Genomic DNA, 13,290 nt, shown 5'->3' with positions numbered 1-13,290 from the left:
ACACACCGAGCGAGAAATTCTCGCCAATCTAGTGAATGTTCCCCCTAAAAGTTAGTGTGCCATCGCCGTAAAAAAATGAAATTATCAAAAAAAAAAACGTAAAAATTATGTTCCCAAACATAATCCCCGAGCGAAGTAAAATTCAATAAAAAGTGTGAGTCGAAACTAAAATTGGACGAATAGCCACGTAAATTCTACGATTTGTTCCGTAAAATTTAACCACTCGTCTGATGACTCACCACTGCGACCACAAGTGGCACCGTAATTTTTCCCGAACGATTGGAAAGTCCGGCACAAAATGCTCAAATAACTCAACACACTGACACAAAAAATTTTTTTGAAATTCTTCATATTAGCTATTCCCCAAATTCAGCAATTTCATTCTGAAACGTATTATTAAAAAACTGATACGTTTGATTATCCCTTGACAACCCCAAGCGATCCGCGAGTTATCGCCTCCCTCGCATACCCCATTTCAAGTTAAATCGATCAGTTTGATTCGACTTGTGAGGAGAATGAGAGAAATCCCGGTGGTTTAATGGCACATATATACGTCGACAGGCATCCCATAGTTGATCCTCGTCGTTCGACTACGATTCCAATGTCATAACGTTCCCTTAAGCCTTGCTTGATACCTCGTCTCTGCCTTAGTACCCCAAGACCCCACCAATATACTCCTCCACCCTCTTCCATCGCTCCCTCCCACCCCCCCTGCCCCTTTCGCTTTTCACTGTGGATGGGGGAGGGGCAGAAGAGGGGGGGGGAGGGAGAGGGGCGGCAATGAGATAGTTTGGTCGCGTTTGAAAGGGGAATTGCCGAGGATTACCATTACTTCCACTTGGAAACGTTTTCTAACCCAATATCAACGTCTCCGGGAGTCTCTCTCTCATTCGTTGGGGGAGTCTTGAGACGAGTGGATGTAGGTCGGGACATGGCAGACGCACGAGTACCACGAATTATAACCTTTTTCTCACTAGTCGCATAATCCACTTCAATTTGCAGTAAACTGTTATTCAGGTTTCTGGAGAGAGAGTGGATTTTCTTACCGAGTTGAAAAATATTTTTTGATGGGGTGAATTTTATGAATGTGTGGAATGAATTTTAAGTATTTTCGGATACGTCTCCCGGGAATTTTGATGCTTTTACGCGTGAATGAAAACTTTGTAATCGGTGAAGAATGAATTGGTGAGGTAAAGGGTATTTTTAACTCCTGTCGATGCTGTTATTTTTTTTTTGCAGTGAAGTTATCAAGATTTTTAGGATTTTTTTAATGTTTAAATGTTTGAGGAGCGCGAATTTTCAAACTTCTCCGGGATTTTACTTGTGGTATTGTTCTCAGTAAATTTTATAATGAGTACAAGTATTTCGAGATGTCTTAATATCAGCGGCTTCGAGGAACAATAGACACAGAATTCCCTCATCTTCACATTCTCATTTAATAATGTAAATGAGTGTGAATTAACTGTTGTCACAGCATCAAATAAACAATGAAAAAAATGCAGGAATTTTCTAGATTGATTCTGACCAAGTTTTTTCATGTCACGTATTTATCATCTCTCTCCCCCTCCCCCCTCCATTGAAAAAGAAATGCGCGGAAAATATATGAGAAACGTTTGACAGGAAAATATACAGCGCTATACACCTTATGGAAGGGGGATAAAGGCACTTATTTTATCGGGTCTTAAAACTCTGATGGAGCACCGGAAAATTTTGCCAGTCACTGTCATAATTTTTTTCGTATTTCTCGTTAAATTTCACGACTTCTTCGATTTTACCGGACTGTGAAAGAATTCTCTCCTCTCTCCCCCCTTCCCCTCTCCCTTTATCCGACGAAATGTCCGGTGAAACAATAATTTTTCCTACGTTTTCTAGTGAATCACCGGAAAATTTAACAACCAGCACTATTTTTTTTCAATCGTATTTCATTTGAAAATTCATAGCATCTTTAATTTTATCATGAAGATTTAACCCCAGATGTATCTGAAAAGTGATTGGTGCAACCGTACATTTTAGTGCTCCTTCCGGTAGATCTCCCCTGAAAAATGTGTGCGATAATTTTTCTGCAACTTCTCTCTCCGGGTGATATGATAAAATTTAAATTATTCTAATCAGTTTTTTCTCCTTACAACACCAATATTCCTGTTCTCTCTACAATTTCCCACACTAACACAGAGAGAATATTTTTTGCATTCCCATGATTTTAAATGTACTTTCGCGATTTTGTCGCATAACTTCATTTTATCATAAATTTTTGAAGATTCAACGAGAAAGAGAATTTTTACATGCACCCGGTGTACAGTGAATCCGACTAGGTTTCCTTGTCTTATAGAATATTCAGGGGAAAATTCTCTCTGACACTTCAGATTTTACCCACTCCCTTCACTTCCACAAACCCCTTTAGAATAGTGAAGCAATGGAAATGTTTAGATTTAAATTCCAACATCTCAATATGATCCACCGAATTGAAAATTACTTGTACCGAGGAATTCATCCTTCTAGTGAATAATTTATCTCTTAAGGGGCACACATGGATGCATTGTCGCCACATTCACAGTCCAAGAAATAATTTTTCCACCTGTGCCATTTCCAACTTCCCCCATCGCACCATAAAAAACATTAAAACCTGCTTATCGATCCCCCGAGATGGTCATCAACGGCCCACTGATGCCATTAACCAAAGCGCAGAGCGTCCAGTGGTGCCCCCAGATGCAGAAATAACGTGCACTATACACCAGAATGATCCTCCACGTACTCCCAGAAACGACTTGCCATAACCCTCTCCCTCACCCCCCCCCCATCGTCCACCCAATTCACAAACATCCAGACAACGTAGATTTAATTGCGTCTACCGATTTCATCTCGTACAAGTTTCATTAATTATTTTATCAAACCGAGTCTCCCATAATGCCCCTAACTACGTTGACATTACACTATTTATATCTCCCTCAATCACCTCATTTTATGCATCCATAATTCACAACCCCTTTTTCCTTCCCCCATGGCGTGCCATTCGTTATACCTTCAAAAGTGAATGGACTTGCATAAAACCAAGTGAGAGAGCTCCAGTGTCCATATATTTTCCTTTATTATGACTAGATGACTTCAGGAATGCCATAGAAACATTTTAAATGAGGATAGGAAACTGCTCACTAAGAGTGAAAGAGGGAGAGAAAATGACTGAGGGCAATGGGAGAGGGTTGGGGGGGGAGGAGGAGGACGTGGAGGAGGGGGAGAAGGGGGTGGAAGAGAGGTCCAGAAACGAGCAAAAACGAGGAGACGACTCGGTAATCTGGGAGGGAAATTCTGTTCACTAGAAGTCGTAGAGACATAAAGGGCAAATGGGGAAAGTGGGGTGGGGGTGAATAGGGAGAGGTTGGTGCAGGTTGGATGTGTAAAGAGGAGAATTCCCCCCATTTTCCAACATTCCCCGGCCAGATTCACGGATCTTCATTATCATCCCTTCCCACCCCATTCCACTGCACCCTTCTCAGGTCGTTATCATTCTTCTTTATTTCAGCTAACGTAGCTGGATCGACGCGTTAAGATCGAACTTTAACATTGTACAGGGGAGGGGGTGGTAGAGAAAAAAAAATTTAGGGGGAGGGTAAAAGGTAAGCTTCGATAATGGGTAAAAAAGTAATGCTGGGTGAGACGCGATCAACTCGCCCCCTGACGTTTAAGGCATACACGCCCCCCTCTGCTGAATAATCGAAAGAGCGACGAAGTGAGTTTCTTTAGCTCGGCTCACTCAGCCCCCTCCCCCCTCGCCCATCCCTTCATCACCGATACCTTCTACCACTTCTTTCACGTCCCTCAGGGAGTGGGGTGGCGCACAAACTCCGTCTTGATAAAATTCATAATCTCAATTCGTCGCGTTTGAACATAAACGACAGAAGAACGAGGAGTTGAGGATGAAAGAGATGAAGAAGGGCAAGTATCTTCTTGACGATATTCATTGGAAAATATCGGATGACTTGTGATATTCAATAGAGAAAACGATACTGCTGAGCTAACAATCAAGCGCACCCAGACCGTTTTTTTTTTATTAATTTGGACTAATTACTTATTTTTTATTGATTGAGGAAGAATTGTAACTCCAATAAATCGAGAAAAAAAATTGTTGAAAAATTACTATGCTGATAATCATGAAATCGTGACAATTGACTTCCGTAAATCGACAAATAGAACAAACACTTCCCCCTCAATCTCCTTAAACCTCCCTCCCTCTCCCCCCCTTCACCAGATCACGAAACGACTTTAACAGCGGACAGACGCGTTTTCAACTGCAAATCAATAGGCTCCCCATCTGCCGCAGTTATCAATTTGCCAAATTGCAAATCAATATGGAATTCCCCTCTGGTATACGCCGGATGTAGCCGAAAACGAGGCCGGAAACCAAACTCAACCAATTTTTTTTTTTTTTTTCTCCATTTGACTCTTTACCCTAGCTATAGATATAGAAAAGCATTGAGAGCTTGATATTCTGGGTTTGATCGCACCGGGAAAATGTTCTCAGGCTTGGTGTGTAGCCTGTGGGGTGGAGGGTGAGCTAACGACCGCTTCGCATTTGCACACGATAGACGTTATCCCCTTTCACTCCCCCCCCCCACCCGCCCCTCTCCGTTCCGCACACACACGTTTTACTCTCGCATTTTTTTTTCCAACTGTGCACACGCGATAGGTCCCTCGGTTAAACTCATCGAACGCCATCAGTTGGATTCGAATACACGAGAGAAAGCTTTTTACCTTTACCGAATCTCTCCACCCCCACCCCAGTGATCCCCTCTAACCCTCCTGACCCTTCAAATCGTCCTTTATCCGTTAGTCCGATCGACGCAATAACACTCGGACCACCTACTCCCATGGTCTTTGTTTTTTACACTCATTCGAACGGTTCATGCGACAGAGATCCGAAAAGAAATGGGAAAAAAAAGGGGTGAGGGAGAAGAAGGGGTGGGCGGTAGGGAGAGGGGGAGGGAGGAAAGATGTAGGAAAAAAAAAAGAGGTTGAAACCGACCGCAAGAATTCGGGACATATTGTCAGAGTCCATGGCCCGTGTAATTGTACCTCCCCCCCCTGTTCCTCAACCCCCGCAATTCCTCCGGGTCACACAGACCTTTAAGGTTATGTTGGTGTACGCGAGGGAATACGTCTTCGGTGTAAGGCGTGTCTCTCTGCACCGCTGCAAAAACCCCAGTGTCCGCTTCGTACAAGAATTTCTCCCGGTGCTTTTAAATTGGGTGAAAGGATTTATTGGAAAGTTTTCTGGATATTTCGATAATATTTTTTTTTTGATCGTAGTAAGGGGTGTCACCCCCCGGAAACCTATTAACTCATTGCCGAGACTGGCGACTCAGCTCTGAAACTATATTACACTTTTTTGAAATTTGTTTTCGATCCCTCCGGATTTTTTACTCGATCGTGAGGTAATTTTTACGGAGCTTTTTTCGTTGTTTTTCGAAACTCTGTAATTATTTTTGGAATTTGTTTTTTTTTTCATTCAATTCGGCTAGAGTGGGTGACATTTGCGCATTAAATCAGATCATTTCGTCATTCGATAACCCTCAATAATCCGGCAATATTCGTCCGTTGAATTTCGGTTACCAGAAAAAAGCTCCAATCACCTGTTCCCAGAGTCAATCCATGAGATAAGTTTTGTGAACAAGGCTTGGTGGTATCCACAGCGTGGAAATATCGGCCAGAGAAACGACTCAATTACGGGATCAAACGCATCCACCCTGGCTTCCCTCTCTTTGCTCGACCTCTCCGTGGTAAATCACAATCAGTAGCTTTGGGTCGTATACCAACGGCAAAAGCACACCGTTTCTGTGTTATATGGGGACAGTATATACATACAAGACCCGGGGGTTTGCAGCGCGGTAACGTCGAAAGACCAAGCGGTTACGGCGGTGCGACCACTACTCTCCCAACTTGAGCCGTTTTTCGCTAAACCAGTTTACGACGCTGGAACAAACTTTCCATTGGGGTGTACAACGCTATCCCTCTGGCAGCACTCTATGTACCAGGCGAACCCATCAATTTATACGTCCTCCAATGCTACTTGGTGAGTCCCCATCCACCTACCGCGTAATTCACTCAAAAGGATGAAAAAAAAGAAAAAAAAAATGGGCGGAGTGAAATTTTCAAATGGCGATGTGGGAAAATTGTGGTGTATGCGTTCGGTAATGGAGAGGGGTGAAGGGGGGGGCATGTGTGCTTGAGCGGGTGGAGAACAATTTTCATTTAGATCAATCTGATACGTGAAGGGGCAAAATTACCGTAATTTTCCTCCGTCGATGGGGTCGGACGGAAATGGCCTTTTTCTGACCTAATTTTGGGAGCGAAAAAGCCGTCACCGAATGGAGAATGAAATTCTGAAATCGTCCAATTCAATCAACTGTCCAGAATTTGCAATAGAAAAATTAAAAAATTTACGAATGAACTGAAATTTTTCAAAAAATCACCACACGAATATGAGGAAGAAATTAATTATCTTCTGAAACTCTTGAAAAATGTCAAGAATGGATCGATGGTTTGACGTATCTCCCTATCAATTATTGACTATTTTTCCCTCGCATATTGGCAAAGAAATCGCAAGAAATGGATTATTATGCAGAAGAGGAGTGTGCGCATATTTATTACCCAAAATCGATTTATACCAACTACGAAAAGTTTTTGAAACAAGAATCCTTGAGTTCCTAAATGAAAAAACTTTGCATTCATAAACCAACAACCCTCAAAGTTCCAAAATTATTGACCATTACTTTAATATTAATTGACGCAAACTGTTGGGGGCTACGAGTGAGGATTCATAGCTCTAAATGAACTTGAGTACGACACATTCTCCAGAAATTTCCGTGATTCTCTTTAAAAAAACGTCGAGGTCCTCCATCCCATTCAACGGCCATCCAAACTAATTGGAAAAAGGGGGTAAAAAAAAATTTCGCGATTACAGGAAAATAGCCCCGTATGCGTACCCGGAAAAGCGTAACTTTCTACATCCCCGGAATTGCATTATGGTTCTGCTAATAACACTTTATAGAAACTAACGTTCGAGAGTTTTCCGTCCGTATATACGTTTTTGGTATGAAATTTTTCTCACTCACCATCTCATTCCCTCCGGGTGCTCTCTTCCACTCGACGGCTCCTAATAATGAGCCCGACTAGGATGCTGGCTTGGGCACACCAGAGAGAAGTATAACCCACCCAGCAATTTTGCTGGAAATAGCTGTGGCCCCGTTGGAAAAACTCCTAGAAAATGCCAGTGGAAAAAAAAAATTAAATCACAGTCGGTGGGGTTGAAAAATAGATGATAAAAAAAAAAATTCCTCGAGGTAGAAATGAACAAAAATATGAATCATGGGTTTTTATTATTTTCTCACATCGACTTTCTTTCCATTTTTAAATTCCACCTCACTCCATACCAACGTTTCTCTCCGGTTTCACAAGTGAAACAAGTGTGACAATGAAAACTCAATTTAAAGAAAAAAAAAAAAAAGGAGCCAGTGCTCCGTAAAATGAGAAAGAATTTTTATGACAATAGACCCAGCGGCTATTCTATCCGCAGAAGTTAATAATTTTTCGTTGAGAATAAGTCTAATACAAATGCTATAGCAGTGGGCGATTATCGGTTAACGAATTGAAGCACCTTGCGGTCTGTACCAGTGGCCGCTGTTTCCATTACCCCTGAATGGCCCACGTTTATGTATGTGTCACAGTGTTCTAGTGCTCTGGCATATGGCACCGGCTGCTGGAATCGCTTTTCGTGGGTGTTTTCACTCTTTTTATGCGCACCAAACCCACCCTCATACCCCCTGCCCATCCACCGAGCTGGGCACCCTTCACGATGGGGGCCCTGTCGGTTTCAGGTGCTCCCGGAAAAATAGGGGTGCGCCTCGAGGGTCTCGTAAAAGCATAAAAAAAAAAGTAATGGTAGAGAGAATAGAACAGAACAGAATAGAATAAAGTGAAATGGAATAAAGGCCGAGGGGGAAAAAATCGCGGATGTGTTTAGGACTGTGGGTGACCCCGTGGGAGGTTTATGGGGCACCGTGTTCCCGAGTATTTATGGCGTGCTGCAGTCCTTTCTTCACAATTAAACCAATTCGGTGGTTTGGATAAAGGGAAAATATTTGTTGGTTGAACGTGAATTTCAGTCGGTGGAAATTAATGAAGTTGATTATTTCGATTTATTCTAACTCGTTATTGCAACGGATGTTTACACATTTTCTAGGTAACGAGTTTTTACATGGAAAACATAACGAACAGGAAATTGTATTTCATTTGTGACACATGGCGGACCATCCAGAGAGATTACCATCGCATTATCATGTCTGACTGCTATAAAATCTCTATCAGAAACCAATCTCAATATTTAAATTTACAACGTTTATACTTCTGATTTTCTTCATGTGACGCTTGTGACTGTCAAAATTCCAATATTATACTTGAATATTCCTTTCTACGGGATTCGAACACACGTTCAAGTCTCTCACGGCGAGAAATGTTCAATGAAAGATCTGCTAAAGGGAGAAGTGAGATCGTGCGAAAATATCCCGGTTTATTGTATCTCCAAAATGAAAATTTTACTTTAATTTTCTAGACAATTTTCTCCAACGCCCTCTACTACCGCCCTCTGCCGTAGCGTCTCTGTAAGCTCGAGGTGCGCTTAGAAAAATAGGGGTGCGCCTCGAGGGTCTCGTAAAACCGTAAAAAAATATATGACAGAGAAAATAGAGCTGAACGGAATAAAGCGAAACGAAATAAATGCCGGGGGGAAAAAAATCGCGAATGTATTTACGATTGTATGTGTTCCATGATATTTATGGAGAGAATTGTTCCTTTATTTGCAATTAAATCAATTCAAAAGTATGAGAAGTGGAAAAATATTTGTCGGCTGAGCGTAAATTCCATTCGTTGGAAATGAATAAGGTTTGTTATTTCAATTTATTTGATCTCGGTGCAGTGAGGATGTTTACATTTTTTTTTTATATCCTACAAATGGAGTTTACGCGAGAAAAGTTATAACAAGCGAGGAATTGCATTCCATTTTTGGGGGAGCCACAGTTGCTTCTGCTTACCACTGAATAAGGTATGCTTTTGAGAGAATGCCATTTCCTCCGGTTATCCGAATAATGGAAAATATTTGCAGTAGTTTTGCCAATAAAATTATGATTTTCATTAACGAGATTTCAAAGTTGTTGAATAGTGATGGGAAGCATATTCACTGGTACTAAAAGAACAACAGACTAGGGAGTTTCCCAGTAATTTTCGGAACGATATTTGATTCAATTCAGAAAGGAAACATGCAATGTCAAATTTCCCTGAACATTAAACCGATTTTCCACGTTTTAGGTACCCAAGATCTCCAATTGATAGACTTTCAAGATAACGACACGATACGACAACTTTACACAGTCGATCAAAACGTCTGAGATTCAAATATCCGACTGCATTGAATCACTGACTAATATAACTATCCAACCAGTTGGAATGTTGGTTAATCAAATCTGGAAAGCTGACGGAACTAAATGTGCAAATATTAATAACTCAGCGAGTGATGATGCTGAACGAACGCAAAAGGCCTAGTTCACATCGTTCTCTTGAACGTGAACTATTAAGTATAACGGGCCGTCCAAATCGGGATATAGATACTCCAGGGGGCGATTGGCAGGTGTTGGTGCATTTTCTGATTAGTTCCGCTAATAACTATCAAATGAGCGGCAACTTGGGATTATTACTCATATATGGAGGGAAAAGTTTGTTGAAAATTATCCTACCGTTCTATAACAGTGTATCATGCGTCATTTTTTTTCCCTCTCAGCGTAACGAGAAAAATTAATTGATTATGTGTTATTTCCAGCGGCCGAGAGTCGTATTTATAGGACTGGAGTTTATGCAGCTGAATAATGCGTCATTTTTATTGATGGAATAAATTAAATCGACTGAATTACGTTGTTAAATTAATTTCAAATTAATAACACGGATCTATTCAAGTGATTTTTCTTCAGCTGATTTTATAGATGAACTATCATCAACAGTTCTCCTACCCCTAATTTATTTCCAATCTAAAATGCAAATCTAAAATCGTTATATTTCTTTAAATGATTCAGCCACTTAAAAAATTTATATCCACATAAAACCATCAATTATACCCATTTCTCCACCATTCGACTAAAAAATTCAACTACCATTAACATTTAAATAAATGAAAAAGCAAAGGAGCGATAATAAATCGAAATAAATAGCAATAAAATAACAAAAATAATTTTCAGCCTCCATAGCACTCCATTCCTCCTCACAAAGCGAATTAATCGTCAATTTCCCGCTCGCTCAAATCGCGCATTTAATCAAGCACATCTCTAACGATCACCAACCAATAAATCATTGATTCGATCCAACAAAATAATTCACTCCCACCAATAAAATCCCCACAAATGTCTCCCATACCGTATTCATAACCACGCAGTTGATTTTATTTATAATTTTATTTGTAATTAGACCAGTGCCGAAGATACATAGTCCCTTCTCTCCAGCTCATTCCACATTAAAAAGCCAGTTCACCCCAGAGCCTGCACCAATTTTCCCACCATACACATTATTTATCGTCACTTTACGAAGCAATAAGCGTTTCTTCGTTCCACAATGGATTATCCCCAGTTACACATTGGTCTTCACACACAACCATACCAAGCCCGGACAATTGCCACCATCCTTGGTAGCCAGTGGAAAATAGCAACTAACTCACCATCTCCCTTACTCTCTCTCTCTCTCTCTCTCTCTCTCTCTCTCTCTCTCTCCCTGAGTTAAATGCACTGGATATATACATGGCCACAGAAGTCGTCTCATTGCCAACTGTCTCACTCACTCGTAACGCCTTGTGGTGCTCCAGGCACCAATAGACGCAATCGGGCTTGAATGCAACAACCGCTCGAAGCTTCCACATAATGTAAATGAATGCTCTTCTTGGGCGTTTGTTGTTGCGCTTTTATTTTATACCAAGTAGTGGGGTTACGTTTTAATGGAATGAAGTGCCTCACGGGTAATTTTGCTGAGGGGAATTTTCATTATCACAAATGCTACAATCCAGACCAGTGTCCGATGGCTCTTAAATCCAATCACTTTAAGAGATTGAAAGTACTGGTGGCAATTGTTGTTAATTCTTTTTCACTTTTTCATGGTACCAGGAGAGAAGGAGGTAAATTGATGGAATCTGTTGTCCAGGTGATTATCCGGTAAATCTATTTGGTCAATACCGTATTTGCATGTGGAAGGGGGAGGGGGCCATTTGTCATGGGTGGATTTATCGAAATGTTTCATTTGGTTTTTGATAATTAATGGAGACACAGGGAAGAGGGGATAATTATTGAATATCGTTAGTGAGAAAATTATATTGATTTGAGTTCAATTAAATGTACTCAACTTCAAATGTTTCTTTGTAAATTGATGGAAATACTTGGCTCATTCATTTACTTTTCAACGTTATTGCCTGCACTTGTACAACTTCGTTAATTGGCGATTCTGCAGAATTTTCAAAGAATTTCGTAATTGAAAGTTTATAGTTTTAATTTGTGGTGAATTGCTCCTTGAAATAATTCGTCGATTTTTCATCAAGTTTTTTAATCGATTCAATGAACTTAAAAAATCGTCTGAATTGCTTGAATGTCTCTGAAGTGTATAATTTTAACTACTCGCCCTAGATTTAACGAACGTTTGCTCCTGATTTGAGAAAATAATTCTCTGTATATTCAGTTTCTTTTCGTACATTTCTCCGACCGCTGTGCACCATTCTAGACGATTATTCCATGGAGAAAAGAGAATGGAAAAGACAGAATTGACGGTAGCAACGAGAGGATGATTATGAAACAGAACATGGAGTGTTGAGGTCATGCGTCACCGTGGTTACGCCAGTAGGAAAATAACTCGCTGAAAATAAGGGGATTTCTATAAGAATGCACCCGAGTCCCGGGAGGATGTCTCATAGATATTCCATAGCGGGTGTGTTCGAAGGCTTTTGTCTCGAGTTAATGCCATCTATGTATGCGAACAAGCCCAACGCCTGGCGGTTCGATGAGAGGATGTGCGACAAAATAATAAAGATACGGAAAGCCCTAAACATTAATTACCTTTACAAAGTTATGTTTTATGGAGTGTAAAATATGCAAAAAGCTAGAATGTTAAATGTTTCTGATGAACCTCTTGTTTTAATGCACTAAACGCAAACTTCTTCAACTGGAAATCCAGTTCCGCACATTTAACCTCTACCCAGTTCCCATCATCATAGGCCATCCTCGAATTGATTCCCCTGCACATCCCCAAAAACAACAACAATCCAGAAATAACAGATCATTCTTTTCTCCCTGTATAACCCGTACCAACACAATGTGCTACTCCAGAATATCCTTTTTCCTCCCATTCCTCCAGCGGCCCTAGCCAAGTCTCAAATTGATTGCAACCACACCTGGGGGAAGTACCAAACAGAGAAGCAAACTAAAACCTAAGAGAGATAGAAAAACCAACAGCTGTGATTTATTTAAGCCGATCTATATACCAATGCACGAAAAAGGGATGAAGGTGAAAAAAATAAAAAGCATCCGACACACTCGGCAATTTCGCGCGTGTGCCAATTAAATCCCCTCCGAGCGTGGTTCGCGTCGAACATTAACAGGTCGAAAAGCGAGACGCGTACAGTGTACCAAACGACCATTCACCTCTCCCACTCTCATTCCCCCGACTTTTTTATTTTTTTTTATCCACCTCAGTGTCCCTTTTTTTTTTTTCACCCCGTTTCAACTTCTCTCGCCCTCCACTTTTTTGTGCAATTCGCACGGGCCTATGGAGAGCTGCGTCGCTTTGAAAATTGAATTTGTTTCACACCGAAGGGAAAGAAAGAGTGAGTGCTACCGGAATGGGACACGCGCGACTATGAGGTAGTTGGTAGGCCAATTAAACTGGGAGATGGTTCAATTGAACACACAGCCCCCAACCCACCCCCCACCTCTCCCCCCCCCCGCCCCTCTTTTCCGTTAAGTGTTTGAGAATTGAATGAAAGAGGAGAACGGATATTGCCACTGTCACGGTATCCTGTGGAAGACTTTGAATCAATTGGTCTCCGTTGAATCCGGTATTCACGGCTGTCGCTTGAGGATTTTCGTCGATGAAAGAATACAAAAGAAACAAGTGAAGGACTCTTTGTCATTAAAACCGAGGGAAAAATAAACGAGCAATGACAGCAAGAGGAAGACAAAAGATACGGAGGGTAGAGAAGAGGGGGGAAAAAAAATCTTGGAA

At 41.1% G+C, this 13,290-nt stretch overlaps 2 protein-coding genes across 2 annotated transcripts in view; one reads left to right on the top strand and one right to left on the bottom strand.

The window, feature by feature from the left end:
- The window catches only part of LOC135168425 (uncharacterized), a 43,041-nt gene that overhangs the window by 6,914 nt on the left and 22,837 nt on the right, over window positions 1–13,290 (top strand). The window lies entirely within an intron of this gene.
- Window positions 1–13,290, bottom strand: part of LOC135168415 (uncharacterized) — a 223,817-nt gene that overhangs the window by 197,544 nt on the left and 12,983 nt on the right. Inside the window, exon 3 of the mRNA XM_064132576.1 lies at window positions 7,107–7,251. The gene's annotated coding sequence lies outside the window, so the exon portion shown is untranslated. The remainder of the gene's footprint in view (window positions 1–7,106; window positions 7,252–13,290) is intronic.

The sequence above is a fragment of the Diachasmimorpha longicaudata genome, chromosome 13, assembly GCF_034640455.1.
Source record: "Diachasmimorpha longicaudata isolate KC_UGA_2023 chromosome 13, iyDiaLong2, whole genome shotgun sequence".
Classification (NCBI taxonomy): domain Eukaryota; kingdom Metazoa; phylum Arthropoda; class Insecta; order Hymenoptera; family Braconidae; genus Diachasmimorpha; species Diachasmimorpha longicaudata.
Note: the sequence above shows the minus strand (reverse complement) of the source record. Positions and strands in the feature narration are given on the sequence as shown.